This window comes from Nannospalax galili, unplaced genomic scaffold (assembly GCF_000622305.1).
Source record: "Nannospalax galili isolate Female #2095 unplaced genomic scaffold, S.galili_v1.0 scaffold302, whole genome shotgun sequence".
In the NCBI taxonomy this organism is placed as follows: Eukaryota; Metazoa; Chordata; class Mammalia; order Rodentia; family Spalacidae; genus Nannospalax; species Nannospalax galili.
In genome coordinates this window covers 3,219,202-3,237,157 of record NW_008350120.1, presented here as the reverse complement: position 1 = coordinate 3,237,157, position 17,956 = coordinate 3,219,202, and positions in this window count along the sequence as shown.

The following is a 17,956-nucleotide window of genomic DNA, read 5'->3' as shown; positions in this document are numbered from 1 at the left end:
GAGAAAGAGAGAAAGGGAGGGAGGGAGGCGGGAAGGGAGGGAGGGACGAATGGGGAGGAAAATGAATTCTCAGAATTACCCAGAACATATTTTAATCATTCTCGATAAAGTATTTCTGTTCCACTCAATGCCCAATGAGGTAGTAACAGACATTGGCCTCTTTCCACAGGGGACAGTCTCCCCTTTCTCCATGGTCTGTGGCTTCAGTCAGAGTGCCTCTGGAATCTTGATCTGACAGCTGTGCCCTGTGATGCCACAGAGCCTGAGGCTACATGTGAACTCATGCATGGCAGCAAATACCAGGGTCTAGTGGGTGCTGAGAAATTCAGGCAGCATTGATTGATTACAGCTCCTTACCAACCAGGCTTCACTTCACAGCGTCATGGAATGGCCTCTCTGGCCTTCTCTTCATAGGGGCTGGAGGGCTCCCCTGCCACACTCTGCCTGGCCACAGTGGCACTCTGAAACCATAGAGGAAGAATGGATTTCTGCTTGATTCCTGCCTGCTTGGCTTGGCCAGGTGGGCTCCCACGAACGGCTCCTTCCTGGCTGTCCCTCCTCACAGGTTGCCACGAAGCTTCAAGGTCAAGCCTGTGACACCCTCACCAAATCCCAGCCCCACGCTGTCTCAGCTAACCTGAGACTTGTTTTCAGACTCCCCTTCCATTTGGGGTGACTCTTTCCCCTACATATGCATGGATTGAAAGAACAATGTACGTTTGAAGCTTCCACATCTGGAAAGACAGATGGGAAGAAAACAGGTTTCAGAATCTGGATCACACGTTACCTGAACATGGCCCAGCACAACCCAAAAGCTCCAGAATCACGTCAGAACAGCCGAGTAGAACTCGACTGTGGGATTATTTTGTGTCAGGACAATTTTAATCTTCTAAAGGCAGCACAGAAGTAAATCAATTCCATACTAGTAGTCAATGATACTTCTGACTGGTTTCAATTAGGAAGAACATTACTTCTCAATTCATCATAATTCTCATCAGATAAGAATTTTAGGAGAAAAATTTAATGAATAGAAGCAAAAATACCAGGGAAAAATCAGTTTCAACCTCTGATTAAAAGAAGTGATTCTGCCTGGCGTTCAGCAGTGATTACAGATGTGGCCAGGTCGCCAAGCTGTGTGTTTGCTGTGAGTGCAAAACCTGGTACTGCTCGGGTGGACAGCGCTCTCCAGATGCCACTCGCCAGGGCGGGAGTTAGCACAGACATATTGAAAACCATTTAAAAATTAATGTTGGACACAAAAATGATTCTCAAAGCTCCTGGGTAACTTCAAAGCCAGCACCCTGCCTCACACCCCAGTGTGCTCTGAACATCACAGCTGTGGTTTTACAGAAAATGGATGGTGTTGGCCCCATGGGCTCTCTGAGGAGGAGTTTGTACTATGTGGTTTGGCTTGAGAGAGGAGCCACCTTCTTAAAAATACAAACACCACATGTTGAACTACATGTCACCATTTCAGGTTTGCTCCTCTCAGTGTTTAGAGAAAAAGCAACAGGCTCCAGGGACATACATGTAGACTGGGAGCCCGGGGCCCAGGCTGGATTAGAACTCGCAACACTCAGCTCAGAGAGGTTGTTTAACGCACTTACTGGAAGAAAGAGTGAAGACGTATCTCTGAGATCCCTTCCAAATCTAACAATAAGCAGAGTCCCTCCCGTGGACTCTTCCCAAGGTCTCTGTTATCTACAGTCACATGTGGTCAGAAGTTATTAAATGGAAAATTCTAGAAACAAACAATTCATAGATTTTATTTAGTTTTTGCATTCTAAAAACAGGACCTCAGGGGCACCAGGTATGTTTTAAGCTTGCTATATAGCCGAGGATAGCCTTAAACTCCTGATCCTCTAGCCTCTACCTCCTAAGCTCTGGGTATACAGGGGTGCAACACCATGCCCTACATTTGAAGGTTTTAAATAACCTATATTACATTATATAGTTATGATTAGTATATTTCATTAGGAACTATGTGTCTTTACTGTGTCTAATTTACAAATTAAATTTGGTCACAATCAGGTTCAGTGCTATGTGTGCTTTTATATATCTGCTGTGGTCTTGTGTGTCTCCCCCATGGGTAAAGGAGGAGTAAGATTATAGTATAATTCTCTAACCTTAGGTCACTGAACCAACTATACTGATGCAAATTTCTTCAATTCCCCTTTGGAAGGAAGTATCTGTGCCCACGAGTCACATTTGACACCTTAGCAAAGACCGGCCCCAATGTTAGCATGTGGGTACTTCCCTGGTAGACATACTGGGTGACTGGGAAACACGGAGCATTGACTGTGGTTTGCTTCTCAGTCTGACCGAGAACTACTCCCAAGCATTAATGTAGGTTGAAGATAAAATGCCCTCCACAGACTCGTGTTTTGAATGCTTGGTCCTCAGGTGGTGGCATCGTGTTTTGAGGCTGTGGAAACGTTTGGAGATGGGCCTAACTGAAGGAAATCAGTTGCTAGGTGTTGTGACTTGAAATATTAACCCTGGTCCTGGTCCTCTCCGATCCTGTGTGTCCGGCCTTCCCCTACCCCTCTGAGTTGAGTTGCCCTGATGTAACTGCTACTGACTGGTCAGTGCAGTCAGAACCAGCATCTCCATCCCTCCATCACAGAGGAAGGGGCCAGCAGCTCCCAGGAACATTCTATGTTGTCCCCCTCTCCAGTGGGAGACGGTTATTGTGGGACTACTGAGGTATCCAGCCTTAAGGACTGAGCAAGCACCAGGATCTCAGCTGCTCAGGTGTAAGGTTGTTACTATTTCATGAAAACTGATATAATAAATTCTTTATATACATATAAAATGATAGCTATACATTTACCCTGTCAGTCTTTTCCTCTAGAGAACTCCTATTCGTACAAATTCTGGTGCTGGGAGTGATTCTGGAGAAACAGAATTGTAATCTAAGGGCTTGATGGTCTCTGGAGCTTGTTCCCCAGCTGCATGAACCCTACGGTTATTAAAGATGCCTCTGGTGGCATGGCAAGCAAGCCAGCAAGCAGAATCCCTCCATGGTCTCTGCGTCAACTCCTGCCTTGAGTCCCTGTCCTTGACAATGGACGGTGACCTGTAAGTCAAGATAAGCCCTTTCTTCCCCAGGTGGCTTTAGGTCAGTGTTTTTAACACCACAACACAAGGCAAACCAGGACACCCTGTTAAAAAAAAAAAAAGCTGACTGGGTGCTTATATTCCCAGGGCTGAAGAAGAAGAAGTAGGCAAATCGCTGGACCTCACTGGCTCACCAGCCTGGCTTGTTTGAGAAAACCTGTCTCAAAAGCAAGGTGGACAGCTCCTGAGAAACGAGAGCCATCTGTCATCTGGCTTCCACATGTACATGATCCTGCACACACAAGCATGTATGCACACACACATACACACATACATACAAGGGTGCACACACATACACATACAAGCATGCATACATGCAAACGTGCACACAAGCATGCACACACATATACATATACACACACACACACAATTTGACAGACTCAGCTAGTCCCTCAAAGACTCCATTCTGATAAGAAGTCAGTGATGTGAAGTCCCTCGGCCACTGGACTGGCCCATCATTCAGAAATTAATGAAATGTTGATGGGAAAGCAGGTGGGGCCAGAATCCAAGGCTGAAGGCACGGAGGCTTAACCCAGACAGACGGACAGGCAGACAGACAGACAGGCTCAAACCACCCTGCTGCAGAAAACTCCAATTCTCTTTAAAAAACAAAACCAAAACAATTCATTTAAAACCACAAACCTATTCTATTTTGCTAGAATTATTAAAAGCTTATGGAGGCATTTTTCACACCTTTGAGTGAATGTTTATTTTTTTCTAAGAATGTGAACCATTGAATTCAAGAAAATAAAAGTGGGAAAAGAAGTGATTTTATATTATATAAAAATAACACAACATCAAAAGATCTGTCAAAAATAAATATAGCTATTTTAAAGTCATCGATGTCCTAAAGAGAGAGGCAGGTAAGAGCAATTGTCTCACTCTGCAAAAAGCTCTGAGCTGCCTACTTACCCCAGCTGGGTGGGCTTGTGCCCTCCTGCCCAGGGCACGTTCATGTTGATGCTGACAGCCGCGGGCTGTGTTCAGGACTTCTTGTCTGCCTCTCTCCTTCCCTCCTTCCCCCTTTCTCTTTCTGGTTCATTTATTTAATTTTGAGATCAGGACTCTTATTTATCCTAAACTGGCCCCAAACTCCTAATCCTCCTGCCTCAGCCTCCCCAGCTCTGGGATTGAAGCCGTGTGCTACTCTCCTGGCTCCATCAGCTTCCCTTCCATGTCTTTGTCTCCAAGGGCACCTCAGGGTCTTCTCCATCCCTCTAGGGAATTTGTGCCCTCTCACCACAAGGACTGGGCGTGCCCGTGTGCATGGCTGGTGGCTCTGGATCTCAAAACACCAGCCGTTCAGTAGTGCAGAGGGACATAAAATTTGACTCCAATTTCGTCAAATAAGCGTGTTCTGGCTTGAATGTGAAATGTTGCCCACAGGATCAAGGGTTCGGTGGTGCTGTTTTGGGGGGCTATGGACCCCTTTGGACATGGGGCCTGGTTGGCAGATGTGAGTTCCCACAACCCTCCCCTCCCCACCGGGAATCTATGAGCCAAAATAACTCATTCTTCCCTTAATTGTTCCTGTGTTTGGTCTCAGAGTCAAAATGGTAACACAGAGGGGACTCCGGAAACAAGACCCAAGCAACAAAGTGTAATAAACTGGCAGTCCCCACACGTTTCTTAAGTATGCTTTAAGCTTATGGACCAGATCTTTACCACCACAGGCAACACCAGGAGACACACATGAGTGGGAGGGGCTTCCGTGGCCCTGCCAAGAACCCCTCACCACACAGGAGGGAAACTAGCCTCTTTGAGCACATGGATGGCTCAGAGGCAGGCAAGGAGGGCAACTATTCTTAGAAGCCACCCTGCCTTCTCTAAGCAGTAAGATCTTGTATAAAAGTGAACACTCTTTGCCTGATGCACATTCCCACCAAGATTTCCTGTTTTATTAAATGCCTTTCAGAAGCAATTGCAGCATTGTGGGCAAAGGAAAGACAGGGAGCACGTTGTTCATTTCACCATTTGAACGGCTCTTCCCTCTGCCCTACAAGGGTGGCTCCTTCTGGGTGGCATCACAGGTGCACTGGAGTCTTGCATTCGGGGGCACCATGCAGGAGACAAATGAAGCTGAGGGTCGCTATTGGAAGAGGGTGGGCTTGTTGGGTGTGGGGCTGACCCTGGGGTGGCTACCCAGAGCTGCATGGGTATCTCAGTAATGCCTCAGCTGTGGCTTTCTCAGCCTAATGCCTGGGTCCCTCTCTCTAGCTGCCAGCAACACCAGGTTATCCCACAGATACCCACATCTTGTTACCAGTGCACCACACCAAGAGTCCCCGATGTCATCCACCCATGTTTTCCTCAGCACACCCTGGGGGCTGGAGCTGCCCTTCCACGTTGCCAGGCAAAGTCTAGCAAGTATGCGGGTCCCAGAGCACCAGCAGAGCCAGGGTGACCCCAAAGCCCACCTGCACGCTCTCTCCCTCAGTCCCCACTCTTATCAATCATACTCCCAGCTCCTCCCACCCCATGCACACCCATTTACATACTCACTCTAACATGCATGCACACACTCATTCAAACACACTCCCCGTTCACACTCACCCCACACCACAGCACTGCTGCCTTCCTAGAGGTCACTTGCACCCCACTGAAGGGCTGTGTCTCCCTCTCCAGATCCCCTCCGAAAGCACAAGAGAAAGGCATACCCAGACACGTCCACCAGGGTCCCCCCCACAGGATGCTCATCTGGTTTTCTGCACCAAGCCACCTCTGTTGGATGAACAGAGGAATCAATCCATCTCCCCTGACTCACTCACACCACACCAGGCACCAGGTTCCCTGCATTGTCCGCGAGCTTGGAAAGGCAACATAATCTCCGTAGGCATTTGGAGTCCACAAGACTGTGTTTCCAGGGCTCTCTTACTCCCCAGACTCAGTGCTGGGGTCTGGGTTCTTCCTCTTCCCTGATCCCCACCCACTGTGCTTAGAGAATCCCACGTCCTCTGGCCTGGTGGGCTGTGAGAGCTCTGTCCCTGCCCGGTTCCCTTCCTTAGCCGCGGGTCAGATTCACCTCTGAAAGAAAAGGTGGGTGAGGCCAGAACTTGGAAGACCAAGAAAAAAGTGCAAACACCAATAATCTCGTTCCAAAAGAACAGACACCCCGTCTCTGCTCTTCCCCTACACAAACTCACACACATGCACGCACACGCCTTACCAGCATGGCGGGGTGCCTGGAGGACAGCGTTGTGTTCACCTTCTGACGGGTCAGCACCAGGAGGGACATCGTGGTCATTCTCATCCACAGCTTGGGAGCATGCAGACCCCAGGAGCTGCTGAGACCTGTCCACTCCAGCACCGTCAGCCCTCCCGGCCAGGAGGTGCAGCCAAAGCCGGCTCTTCGTCATGCTGTGTGTGATGCATCACCCTTTCATACCCTCCCTCCCTGCTCCATCCAGAGAACGCAGGACGGAGGACCCCCCACCCCAAGATTAAGTTCACTAAGGAATCCCAGGGACTCTCCAGGGAGACTGGGTAAGACCTCCTGCCCCCCAACCCCCTCTTCCTAGCTCCTCTCTGACCAATGCTTTCTTGGCCTGTGACAAGCGTCCCACAGTTTCAGGCTTCTGCTTCGCTCCTCATAAATTATATCCATTCCGCAGACGAAGGTCCCTGGGCTCTGAGGGAGGATGCCATTTTATTTATGTTTCACTTATACACCTGCATATTGAACTCTATATTTAAATCAGACAACAAATCAATGGCATCAAGAGGGAGCAGGTGGAGGGGGGCCTGTGCACCATCCCTGCTTGGAGCTGAAATCCCTGGCTGGTGACTGGCCTAGTTGAGGTCAACAGACACATCTCTACCCAGCAGCTGCTCCCACTCAGCTCCCAGGGGTGGGATGTAAGGGGCAAGCAGTGAAGCCATAAGGGAGCTCAGTGGGCTGCTGTTTAGGGCAGAGCTGGAGGTCAGATGTCCTTCCTTCCTACGTGTGGTGAAGGATGCGCAAATCACAGACAAGGTCTTCTTGTGGACCACACTGAGAACATCTTCGAGATTCCTCAGAAGGAATATGCTCCCAAGGGGGGTTCTCAATGAGGGCTGTGCCCATGAAACGTTTGGGTGGTTTTCTATACCTGTTAAGTCATCAAAGGAAGCTGGAAGTGACTACTGGACAGAATAAACGTCATCAGACCTGTCATGGTATCGGTGCTTGGCTTTAGTGGTGTTCAGAAATGGAGCACTGTGGGAAATAAGGAAGCCTATGTATGCAGCTTCTCCTTACTGAGACAGCTTTTCTAATCACCCATGAGCCAGCAGCATAAAATTCAGAGGCATGTTCTCACCAGCATGGTGTACAAGACACTCTCACAAATGGCAGAGTGGAAAATTTGACAGATTGAAAAGTACCTTTATTTTCTAAGTAATCTGTTTCTACCTAGGAATTAAGTTAAACCTGACCAAACTCTTCTGAAAGCTCATTTTTAGAAGTAGCCTTTGTCAAAGCTTTTCTGAAATGAAGTGATTCACAGTGGACTCACTGGCCCCCCAGGAGTAGGCAACTTCCCTACAAGGTGAGCTGCAGAGACAGAACATCACAACTTCCTGCCTTGGGCCCCACAAACCACCTGACCAGGGTTTCATGAGTCCATGGTATTCTGTGATTAAAGTAAAATTATCTGCAGGACTTTTATTATGAATTTGTCTATTCCAGAGAAACAAGGAATCTTCAGAATGTGAAACTCATTTTTCCCATGGCGCCTGCTGACCTCTGAAGTCTGTGTTGGGCATCTTGTCCACACCAGTTCAGATAGCACTTGGCTCCTGCCCAGCTTTACCTCTCCCTGTCCCCTGCCCAGCTGACTGTCTACAGAGCCCTTTCAAGCTTCAAGCTTGGACTGGGGTAAGGAGGCTCCCTCTTTTCGTCTGTTCGTTCAGTCTTAAGAGAGTTTTAAAAATCTGCAGATGCCTGGTTGGGTCACAGTATAATTAATAACATGGAATCTGGTTCAGCAGAATCAGAAGTACGAGGACCGGTTCTTGGAAGGGTTTCAGAGGAAGCCATAAATAATTAGGAAGATAGCGTATTTCACTTTTGAGATAGACAGAAGGCACTAAGAATTTAATTTTCTTTTCCTTTTCTGTGTGTAGTGTATGTGCATGTGTATGTGGGGGCACATGCACCACGTGTGCTCAGAGGCCATAGGAGGATGTTGGGTGTACCTCCAGCCTTGCTCACCAGCGGGCCGCTCCCCAGTCTTGGACCTCGCCTCTCAGCAGCACCTAGAGCAGCAGCTGTGGACCACCTTGGCGATGAGTTGTCAAAGCTATGGCAGTGTGCACACCTGCAGCACCCTGGCAAAGGCTGCCACGGCAGGCTATGGGGAGCCAGGGGAGTCAGGCAGGGCGGAGAACACAAAGCTAGGTCAGAGATGATTCCAGTGTCACATCAGTGGTATGAAAAGAACCAGGGCAGGTTTGCTAAGGACTGTGGGAAGGTCAGGAGAGCCTGGTGTAAGGGGATGCAGGGCGCTGTGCTCTGGGAATGATGGAAAGTAACAAAGTCCTGGTGGGACCTGGCGTGTGGCCAGGGCACCTGCTTACAGCCCCCGCCAGCCTTCTGTCACTTCCTATGCTGATGGGCGGGCCTCGCCAGACACTGTTTGCATGTCCAGGACCAGCTCCCCGGGGTCCTTTCAAGGCCTTCAGTGCTTCTCTATACTCTCCAAAACGTTAACATCGTCTCCTTCATCGAAACTGTTGCCCTCCCCCATGGGATCAAACCATGTTTCACTTTTTCTGAAATTACTGAGCTATAACACTGTTTATAACAAGATATGTTTTGCACTATTGATGCTTTATCATGGGAAGGTTCTCGCAAAAGGGGGTCCCCTTGGTGACTTCCACATCCCCAGAAGTCACGGGGACTGAGACTTCATGCACAGTGGCCCTTGGCAGCATGGTGCGCAACCAGTGCTCGATGTGGTCACGCTCCCACGTGCACCAGATTGCCTTACTGCTGTCCATTAGAGCAAAGTCCCCAAGAGGATTTCTAAACGGCCAGCTGTAACTCAGGACTCAAGAACTCTGTCTCCAGGATCTGGGTTTCTTCCTCCTTCACAGAAGATTGACTTGACTCTTGCCTTGTTCACACATATGACACTGTCCTTCCAAGCCTCCCCCACTCCCATGTACCAGTTTAGCCCAATGTCTTGTGCACATGACAGGTAATCATAGCGACAGGAGAACCAGGACAGGTACTGGGCGTTTCCTATGTGGCGGGCAGTTATGGGAGAGCTCCACAAACATCGATCCATCTGATTATCCTGACAGTTCTGGGTGGTACATGCTTCTATCTTCTCCACTTTACCACTAGGAATGAGATAAAAGAGGGGTGTGCACAGCCCCAGACCACACTTGCCGTGACAGTGACGCCACCACTTGATGTGAGGCCTTTACTCCAAGCTTCTATGTGTTCTCTGACCACAGGACATTTCGAAGCCTCAGCTCTCTGCCTGTGCTCAGGTGTCTGTACCATGTTTTCAGATTTATGATGAAGGTTAAAGAAAGTTAGGATATTGTATTTCATGTCTTACCATGTTGCTATTGAGCCAAAGTAATAAGAAAACTCTGATAGTACCCAGGACTTACAGGGACATTTTAGGTCTGTGTTACTTTCCAAGTAAAGAAACAGAATTGTCAGTGCAGTATTTTTTAGAAAATGAACCATATTTTCTTTTTCGGTTGAAGGTTGGCGTAATTCCCTGTAGACATATAACAACAAGGCTTGACTCAGAAGCTTGTGAGGCCCCTGGGTAAAATGACCTCCATTTTCCTGAAAGATAACCTTTTACTAAAACATTTCTAATAGAGACTTTAAAACGTCTCTCCAGGCATAAGTTCCAGGTACCCGAGGGGCCTCTTCTGTGCGTCCCGCTGCCGATGACCCCACCCAAGCGTGGCCTCACAAAAATATGGGACGTAGTTCGTTCCCCTTTTCAAAGAGAGAAGATTCCTTTTGTGTATTGGCTGTTTCTTTCACTACATCTCCACTTCGTGGAGAATCTCATACCACATATCTTCATCATACTCAGACCCCTCCCCATCCCAGTCCACCACTTCCCCACATCATGTCCTCTGTTATTTTTTAAAAGGCCCACCGAGTCTAATTTGTGTGCCCCAAATGTTCTTGGATGTAGGAAAATTTGAAATTATACCCGAATTTTCCTTTCTAGCAAGCTTAATTCTCTCTCTGTATACTAGAACTTTCGAACTGGTGGTGACCATGGTGTTTTCTATTCAGGCACGCTGTAGGTCTGAAGTGTTTGCTGAACAGTCAGCGCTAAGTTAATTGAATCGAAACATTTGGAAGCATTAACCTGAACTCCCACAGGGATGAAGGAGGGGGCAGTTCTAGGAGGGATTAGCTCGTCTTCCCACAGTCAGTATCTAAGTGTGGCCGTTGTGTTGGGTGGCACGGAGGACTGTGTTCTGGTGGGCTTCAGTCAGTGCTCTCCTTCCTGGTCAAATTAGGAGCAGAGCTGCTACACTGTGAACAAGGAACTGCCTCACACCAGTGTTGTCTGGCCACAGGACACTTAATTTCAAGTGTCAATCAGTGGCTCCTGAAGTGAAATCAGATATAAAATGGAGGGCAGGATATGCAGACTCTAAGCACAGAGCTCAGGGGAGGGAGGGGAGGGAGGGGGGGGAGGTGGATGGTGTTTGGTGCAAGCACCTACATTTGATCTTTCCTGTCTCCCTCCTTCCTCCTCCACAATCATGCACTCCCATGAATTCATGGTTCTAAATCAGAAAACGGTTGTGGACATCAACTACCCCAAGCCCCTTTTCTTTAAACTAGCAGAGGAAGAAGCAGTGATGTAAAGTGGTCCTGCCCTCGGGAACGGACTGCAGAAGCACCGGCCCAGGGTGTGCTTCCTTCCACACGGAGAGGACAGAGCCTCTACGGACCCGAGTGCAACGCCTGTCTCACTGCCTGCACTGCATGGAGTCCCCTAGACACCAACCCCATCACCGTGGTGAGGGATGGACACACAGGCTAACTTGAGCTTCTAGAGAACATGTTTAAACTAGCAGAGGAAGAAGCAGTGATGTAAAGTGGTCCTGCCCTCGGGAACGGACTGCAGAAGCACCGGCCCAGGGTGTGCTTCCTTCCACACGGAGAGGACAGAGCCTCTACGGACCCGAGTGCAACGCCTGTCTCACTGCCTGCACTGCATGGAGTCCCCTAGACACCAACCCCATCACCACCTGTGGTGAGGGATGGACACACAGGCTAACTTGAGCTTCTAGAGAACATAAGTTGTCTGTTATGCAGTGGGGAGCTGGGGATACAGGATACCCTGGGAAAAAAAATCCCAGGGCCATGGTTTGCAGAGTTCTTTCTAGATTGTGCTATTCAACTGACTTGCATTGAATGTCTGGAAAGGACTGGAGATGCAGGTCAGAGCAGTGGTTTAGTCCTTTCAAGGTCTCCTTGACCCGTAGCTATCTCATGCCACGTCATAAAATCCCACTGCAGAGCTGGACTCTGGTGACCAATGTCACTCTTTATATGAATGAAGGAGAGAAGAAACCCAAGATTCAACCATATGAAAAGAATGACTTCTTTCTGTGTGTTGTGTGAGGGTAGGGGTATGTAGGTGTGTGTGTGTGTGTGTGTGTGTGTGTGTGTGTGTATTTGCATGCATGCATGTGGAAACTAAAGGTCAACTACAGTGTTGCCTTCCCTCAGGAATTACCCACCTGGTTTTATGAGACAAGGTCTCTCATGGGGACCTGAGGCTAATGGATTAGGCTAGGCTAGCTGGGCAGCGAACCCCAGGGATCTTCCTGTCTCCATCTCACCAGCAATGGGATTACAGACAGGTGCCAGCCACCATGCTTGGCTGTTATGTAGGTTCTGGGGATAGAGCTCAGATTCTCATTTTGAGTGGCAAATGCTTTACCGACTGAACTACTTCAAACAAGGCTGGGCGATATTAAATGCCCTCGTCAAATTCATGCAACAAGCCTGTTGCAATTTACAAGTTCACTACCAAGTGGCTCCCTGGGCAGGCCCAGACACCCACCCACAGTCCTGAACACAATCAGTACATAATCACTGGCTCTTCCTAATGGCACTGTCCTGCAGATTGAGGTCAGACCCGGCTGCTTCTCAGTGCCTGGGAATAATTCTGTGCTGTCTGAAGACATTAGGGGTTGTGCCTTCCTGCATCATGCTGCCTAAATTAGTTTGTATATGCTGCAAGTTTGGTAGTCTTCTCAGAACCATGTCATATAGGACAGGCCAGAAGCTGTTTACAGGACCTTGCCCAGCGGTTCTAAGGAGGAAGTGTGTGGAGACTCAGGACAGTGGCTCACACAATGTTCTGATGGCAGGTTCTGTCCGGTTCCTCTGAGGTAGACTGGGCACTGGCAGTTCCCCAAGACCATCTACTGCACATGTGAGAACCAGGCATATTGAGTAGTCCCCAGGCTTCTTGTACCCCTTATAGCATATCAGTTCTGATCTTTTCTTCTTTTCGAGAAACTACCTACTGGAAGTCTCTATATCATGCCTGTTCCTTCTTGAAGACATCGTCACAAGATCAACCTCAGATCTCAAATATGTAAGAGGATAGAGTTTTAGAATTCTTTTATTTCATTTTATTTTGAGAAGTTCATACATGAGTACTGTCTTTGCATTACTCTGGCCATAATGGCATAACAAAACCTACATTTACTCTCTGTCCTCAGGCTGACCACAAGAGAAAGTCTTGAAAAGATCGTGTTTAGACTTTGGATAATAGGTGGTTCCTGAGAGCAAATTCCGAGAGATGCAACAGATACCTACATTTCTAAGGACCCAGCTCTCTGCCAGGTGAATGCTGTGGCATAAATCTGGAGGACACAGAGTCCAGATCTGGAGAAATGAACCAAGACCTAGCTAATCACATGTCAAAACTGTGTGCTGCACTTAGAGGGGGAAAATGAAGAAATGTTGGTACTTCCATAGCTTCTAATTTATACCTAGAACAAGCCCACAAGTAGCGTTACACTTAATGGTTTAGAAGGGAGCACACATCTCTGACATCGGGAACCACGCAGGGATTTCATCTCCCTGACTTATATCAGCATTGTTCTGAGAGCCCTGACAGTGTGATGAGGCAGGAAAAGAAATCAAAGCCATGTGACTTAGAAAGGAGTAAGTAAAGCTGATAAAACGATCGTCTCTGCAGAAATTCCCAACTCGACGGAAAAGCCGAGGAAATTAATAACTTTATCCAAGTGGTAGGGTCAAAGGTCAATGTATTGGTCAGGTGTGGTGGGGCACACCTTGAGTTCTAGCACTCAGAGGCAGAAGCAGGTGGATCTCTGTGAGATCGAGGCCAGCCTGGTCTACATAGCGAGCTCTAGGCCAGCTGGGGCTACAGGGAGACCCTGTCTCAAACAAACAAACAAACAAACCGAAACAGATCACTATGCAAACGTGAATGATGCTTCTGTCTGTTAACAAACAACTACAACTGTAGAGGTAAGAGATTGAACTCTATTGTGCTACTGAAAATATTCACTAAGGGATAAGCCTACAACAGCTACAGGACTGAACGTCGTTCTGAAAGACCTAAATAATAATAAATAATAAAATCTGTACCCTAAATCCTCTATTACCAACACAGCAATTCTGAAAACTTGACCTATGGAGTCAACACAGCCCTAGTCAATACACAAATAGAATTTCTAGAAATTGACAACTCATTCTAAAATTTACACTAAAATGTGTATGGTCCATAACGAACAAGGCCATCTTAAAGAGGAAGAGGGAGAAACTCCAAGACCTAAACAACTGATTTCAAGGCTTTGAAAACGTGGTACTACTTGAGAGGGTACAAGAACATTGAAATCGCAACCAGCCTGTGCACAGACCAGAAGAGCTTAGAAACAAGCCTACGGACGAACGTCAAGGCGTTGGAAGCAGGTCGCAGTAGAAAAAACTCGTTTGCAGGAGGCCCCCACTTCCAGAACACTGAGCTTAAACACTGAACAAGAGATTCCTTGAGTGTAACGTCTCACTATTTAAAAGTTTAAATGTGAAACGGATTTTATAACTAAGGGTGAAAAAACTATAACTTTTCTAGAAACAGAGGAATGAAAGCACCCTGATTTGGGGACTGGAGAGATGGCTCGATGGTTAAAAGCACATGTTGCTGTTGCAGAGGACCCAGGTTTGGTGCCCAGCACCCATATGGCAGCCCACAACATTCTGTAACTACAAGTCCGGGGGATCTAAGTCCTCTCCAGGTCTCCAGAGGCACCACATCCATGTGGTGTACATACACGCATGTAGGCAGACACTTCTATACATAAAATAAAAATATGTATTTTTTAAAGGGAGCCATGATGACTTGGGGTAAAATTCTTAAATTAGGAATGCAAAAGCAAAAACCCTAAAAGGAAAGTAAGGCTTTGCTCATCAAAGGACATTATCAAGGATGTTAAAAAATAACAGTTCATATACTAGAAAACTTGTGTGCAAATCATGTAAAGAGTTATATGTTTTTAGAATTTATGATTCAATAACTTGAAGGCAACAGTCCAATAATAAATTGGAGATGGTTTTAAGCAATCCTAAATTCCAGATGGTAAATCCAGAAAGATTATTAGCACCGTTAATCACAATTGGCAAGTTTCTTACAGAGTCAAAATTGATCCATCATTTGTCCAGTAATTCTGCTTTTGTTGTTTTTCTATGAGAAATGAGAACTCATGGCCACAGAATTACCTGCATATGAATTTTTAGAGCTTCATTTGAAATAGTCCATAACAGGAGAGAACAAACATACCCATCAGTTTCAAACAGAAAAGCCAACTGTGCTATTTTCCCAGAACTGAATCCTACAGTAATGAAAGAAAGAGAGAGAGGGAGAGAGGGAGAGAGAGAGAGAGAGAGAGAGAGAGAGAGAGAGAGAGACAGAGAGAAAGAGAGAGAGAGACAGAGAGAAAGAGAGAGAGAAAGAAAGAAAGGAACAGGAAGGAGTAGCAAAATGGCTCAGTGGGTAAAGGTGTTTGCTGCCAAGTCTGACAGGGAGGGAGGGAGGGAGGGAGGGAGGAAGGAAGGAAGGAAGGAAGGAAGGAAGGAAGGAAGGAAGGAAGGAAGAAATCAAGCTGCTGAATTGATGCAGCATCAACAGAACTTGAAAACATGACGCCAGGAGGTTAGACACGGGGGGACAGGTGCTCCCTGATTCCATGTGACACTCTAATGGTGCCCCAAATGCTCGGACGACAGGAACACAGGAACACAGTGCAGACCTGCGATTTTCAAGGGCCAGGATGTAAGGAAGTGGCTATTTTTAGGCATAAAAATGTTAATACAGCATAATTGTGATGGTGCTTACGTGACTGTACATTTTTGGAGCTCATTGAATTGCACTCTTAAATTGTAGAATTTTAATGAATGCAAATTATGCTGCAAGAAAGATAACACAAAATGCATGAAGGGAAATGAGAGGAGGAGGAGGGAAGAGGGAGAGAGGGAGGTAGAAAGACTAGGACCTTACTATGCAACACAGCCAAAATGTCTCAGCGGAAATGTTAGTCACCAAGACTCCCATTAGGGTGTCTTTCTGTCAAAGTTTGGGGGAGTAAACGCAATTTAATGGATTGATCTCCAGAAGATGGTGTGTCTGTTAAAGACCAAAGTTCAAAAAAACACTAATAAGGCTTAAAAGCAGAGGAATTAATGGAAAGTGAATGGGATGAAGCCTTAGCACAATGCTGCTTAAAAGGAAGGGTGAGGTGACTTTTGGGGGACCTGCTGGGGGAAGGCCTCCGAAAAGCCATCCTTCTTTAACAGCAACAAGCACATGGAGAAAAATTTCAAAAACCTGCTTTTTCAACCCCTGGAAATCAACCAACACCTATGACAATCGAAGAGCATTGACTTCAGGGACATGGGTGAATCCTGGCCAGGACAGGGAGCTTTGTGCCCCTATGTCTACTAGCTGGCCTTCTCCTCCAGCTGGGCACACTAGAGACAGCTGCCCTAGATCCACTCTAAGTTCCTGCCCCAGAGAAACAGAAACATGTCCCCACATAGCTCACACGTGAATCTATACAGCAGTGCCAGTCTGTGGTTGGGTTTTGTGAATGAAACACGCCATCAGGCTTGGCCTTGAGCCCCTCTACCCACCGAGCCATCTCAGCAGCACACAGTATTTGAAGTCTAGTTCATACTTCAGGCTCCACAGTTCTGTGAATAGACTAAGATTCTGGAATTTATGCTATTAAGAATGTCAAATTTATGAATTACACCCTAATAAACAGACCTGTGGTGAAAAGCACCTTTCACTGATAGATTAGCCGCTTTCTCACTGCTGTGGTAAAATACTTGACAAGAACAACCTAACAGATGGAAGGTTTATTCTGGCTTACAGTAGAAGGGGATGCAGCCCTTCAAGGTAGGGACAGCCTGGTGGCAAGTGTGAGGCAGCTCACCACATTGCAGTCAGGAAGCAGAGCTGCTGCTGCTCACTATTGAGTGGATGGTCACTGCTCAGGCAAGCCTTCCTGTAAACGCCCTCAGAGACACACCCATAGGTGTGTTTCCATGGTGATTGTATCTCATCAAGTACATCGTGAAAATTGGCCTTAATAGTCCATAAGTAAGCAACTTAACACATCAGACCTGTTAGAATTCTTACGTTGGGGGAGGAGACAGGACAAGAGGACCTGGCACGACAGGAACTGCAGACCTGCACCGTACCACGGCATCAGATCTTTGCGCCCGCTGTTCAAAGATGTTTCCACAGGAAGCCTTGGTCCCCAGGGACCCCGGAGTCCTCTACATTTCAGCCATTCCTGCTGCAGGGCTGTGTTGGAGGGCAGACACTGACACTCTACAGCATGTTCTGGGCATCGTGCCACAGGGCACTGGCACGGAGGCTGCTCTGAGGCAATAGAGCTGGGATGTGCAGACTGGCTGCACGGCCAGGTGAGCTGGACTTGTTGGCGTTACAACACTTCTGGTCATCCGTGGCAAATCCAGGGACACTAACAGCCTCTTCCCCGCTTTTTGCAGCTCAGGAGAAAACTCGGTAGCACCTCCACCACAGGGCGCCCACCACAGGGCACCCACCATGGGCCCAGCAACAGCTGCTTGAGGCACATCCTAAGTATTATCCACTAAATAGCGCTGCCTGTGATTCCTGTTCCTAAGCTTCACGCACCCTGGACTTGTTTGCATTTACAGATTGTTAAGGAAATCTAATGCTCTCTCATAACACACACCACATGTTCTAGAAACCTCTGACACCTGGCTAGCTCTCAGAGTTCAAGACAGGAAGTCAGGGGAAGGCTCTGAGCATCAGCCCTGTGTTCCATGAGCAAGGAAAACCTCCCAGCGTTCAGCTGATGTCCTAGTTACCAAAATCAAGTGACAATGAAACCAACTGACCCTGCTCATAACTATCATCGCTGTGAAAGGCCCGTGACATTTGTGAGGCTTCCACTGTGATCTCTGCTCTGTGGGCTGCTGCCTGCTTGGCTGAAGTCAGATGCCCCTTATCAAATGCACTGGTCTCTTCCTGACAAGGTTCCTGGGAACTTGTGGAATTCAAAACATGGGGACATTTCCTTACAAGAAACTGGGATATAACCATGCTGAGTTTATCCGGGATGTTAGATGTCAGAGTACAAACCCCAGCACGGATCTATATACGAGTGCTAGCCACGAGCAAGCTGACCAACCTGGGGTGCACCACACAGAATGAGATGGCCTATACACCACATGCCTCCACCCCCACCCGGGCCAGATCTCCTGAGGGCCAGCTCTGAGCCACAGCTGCCCTACTTTAAGAGAAATACCATTCATTTTGTC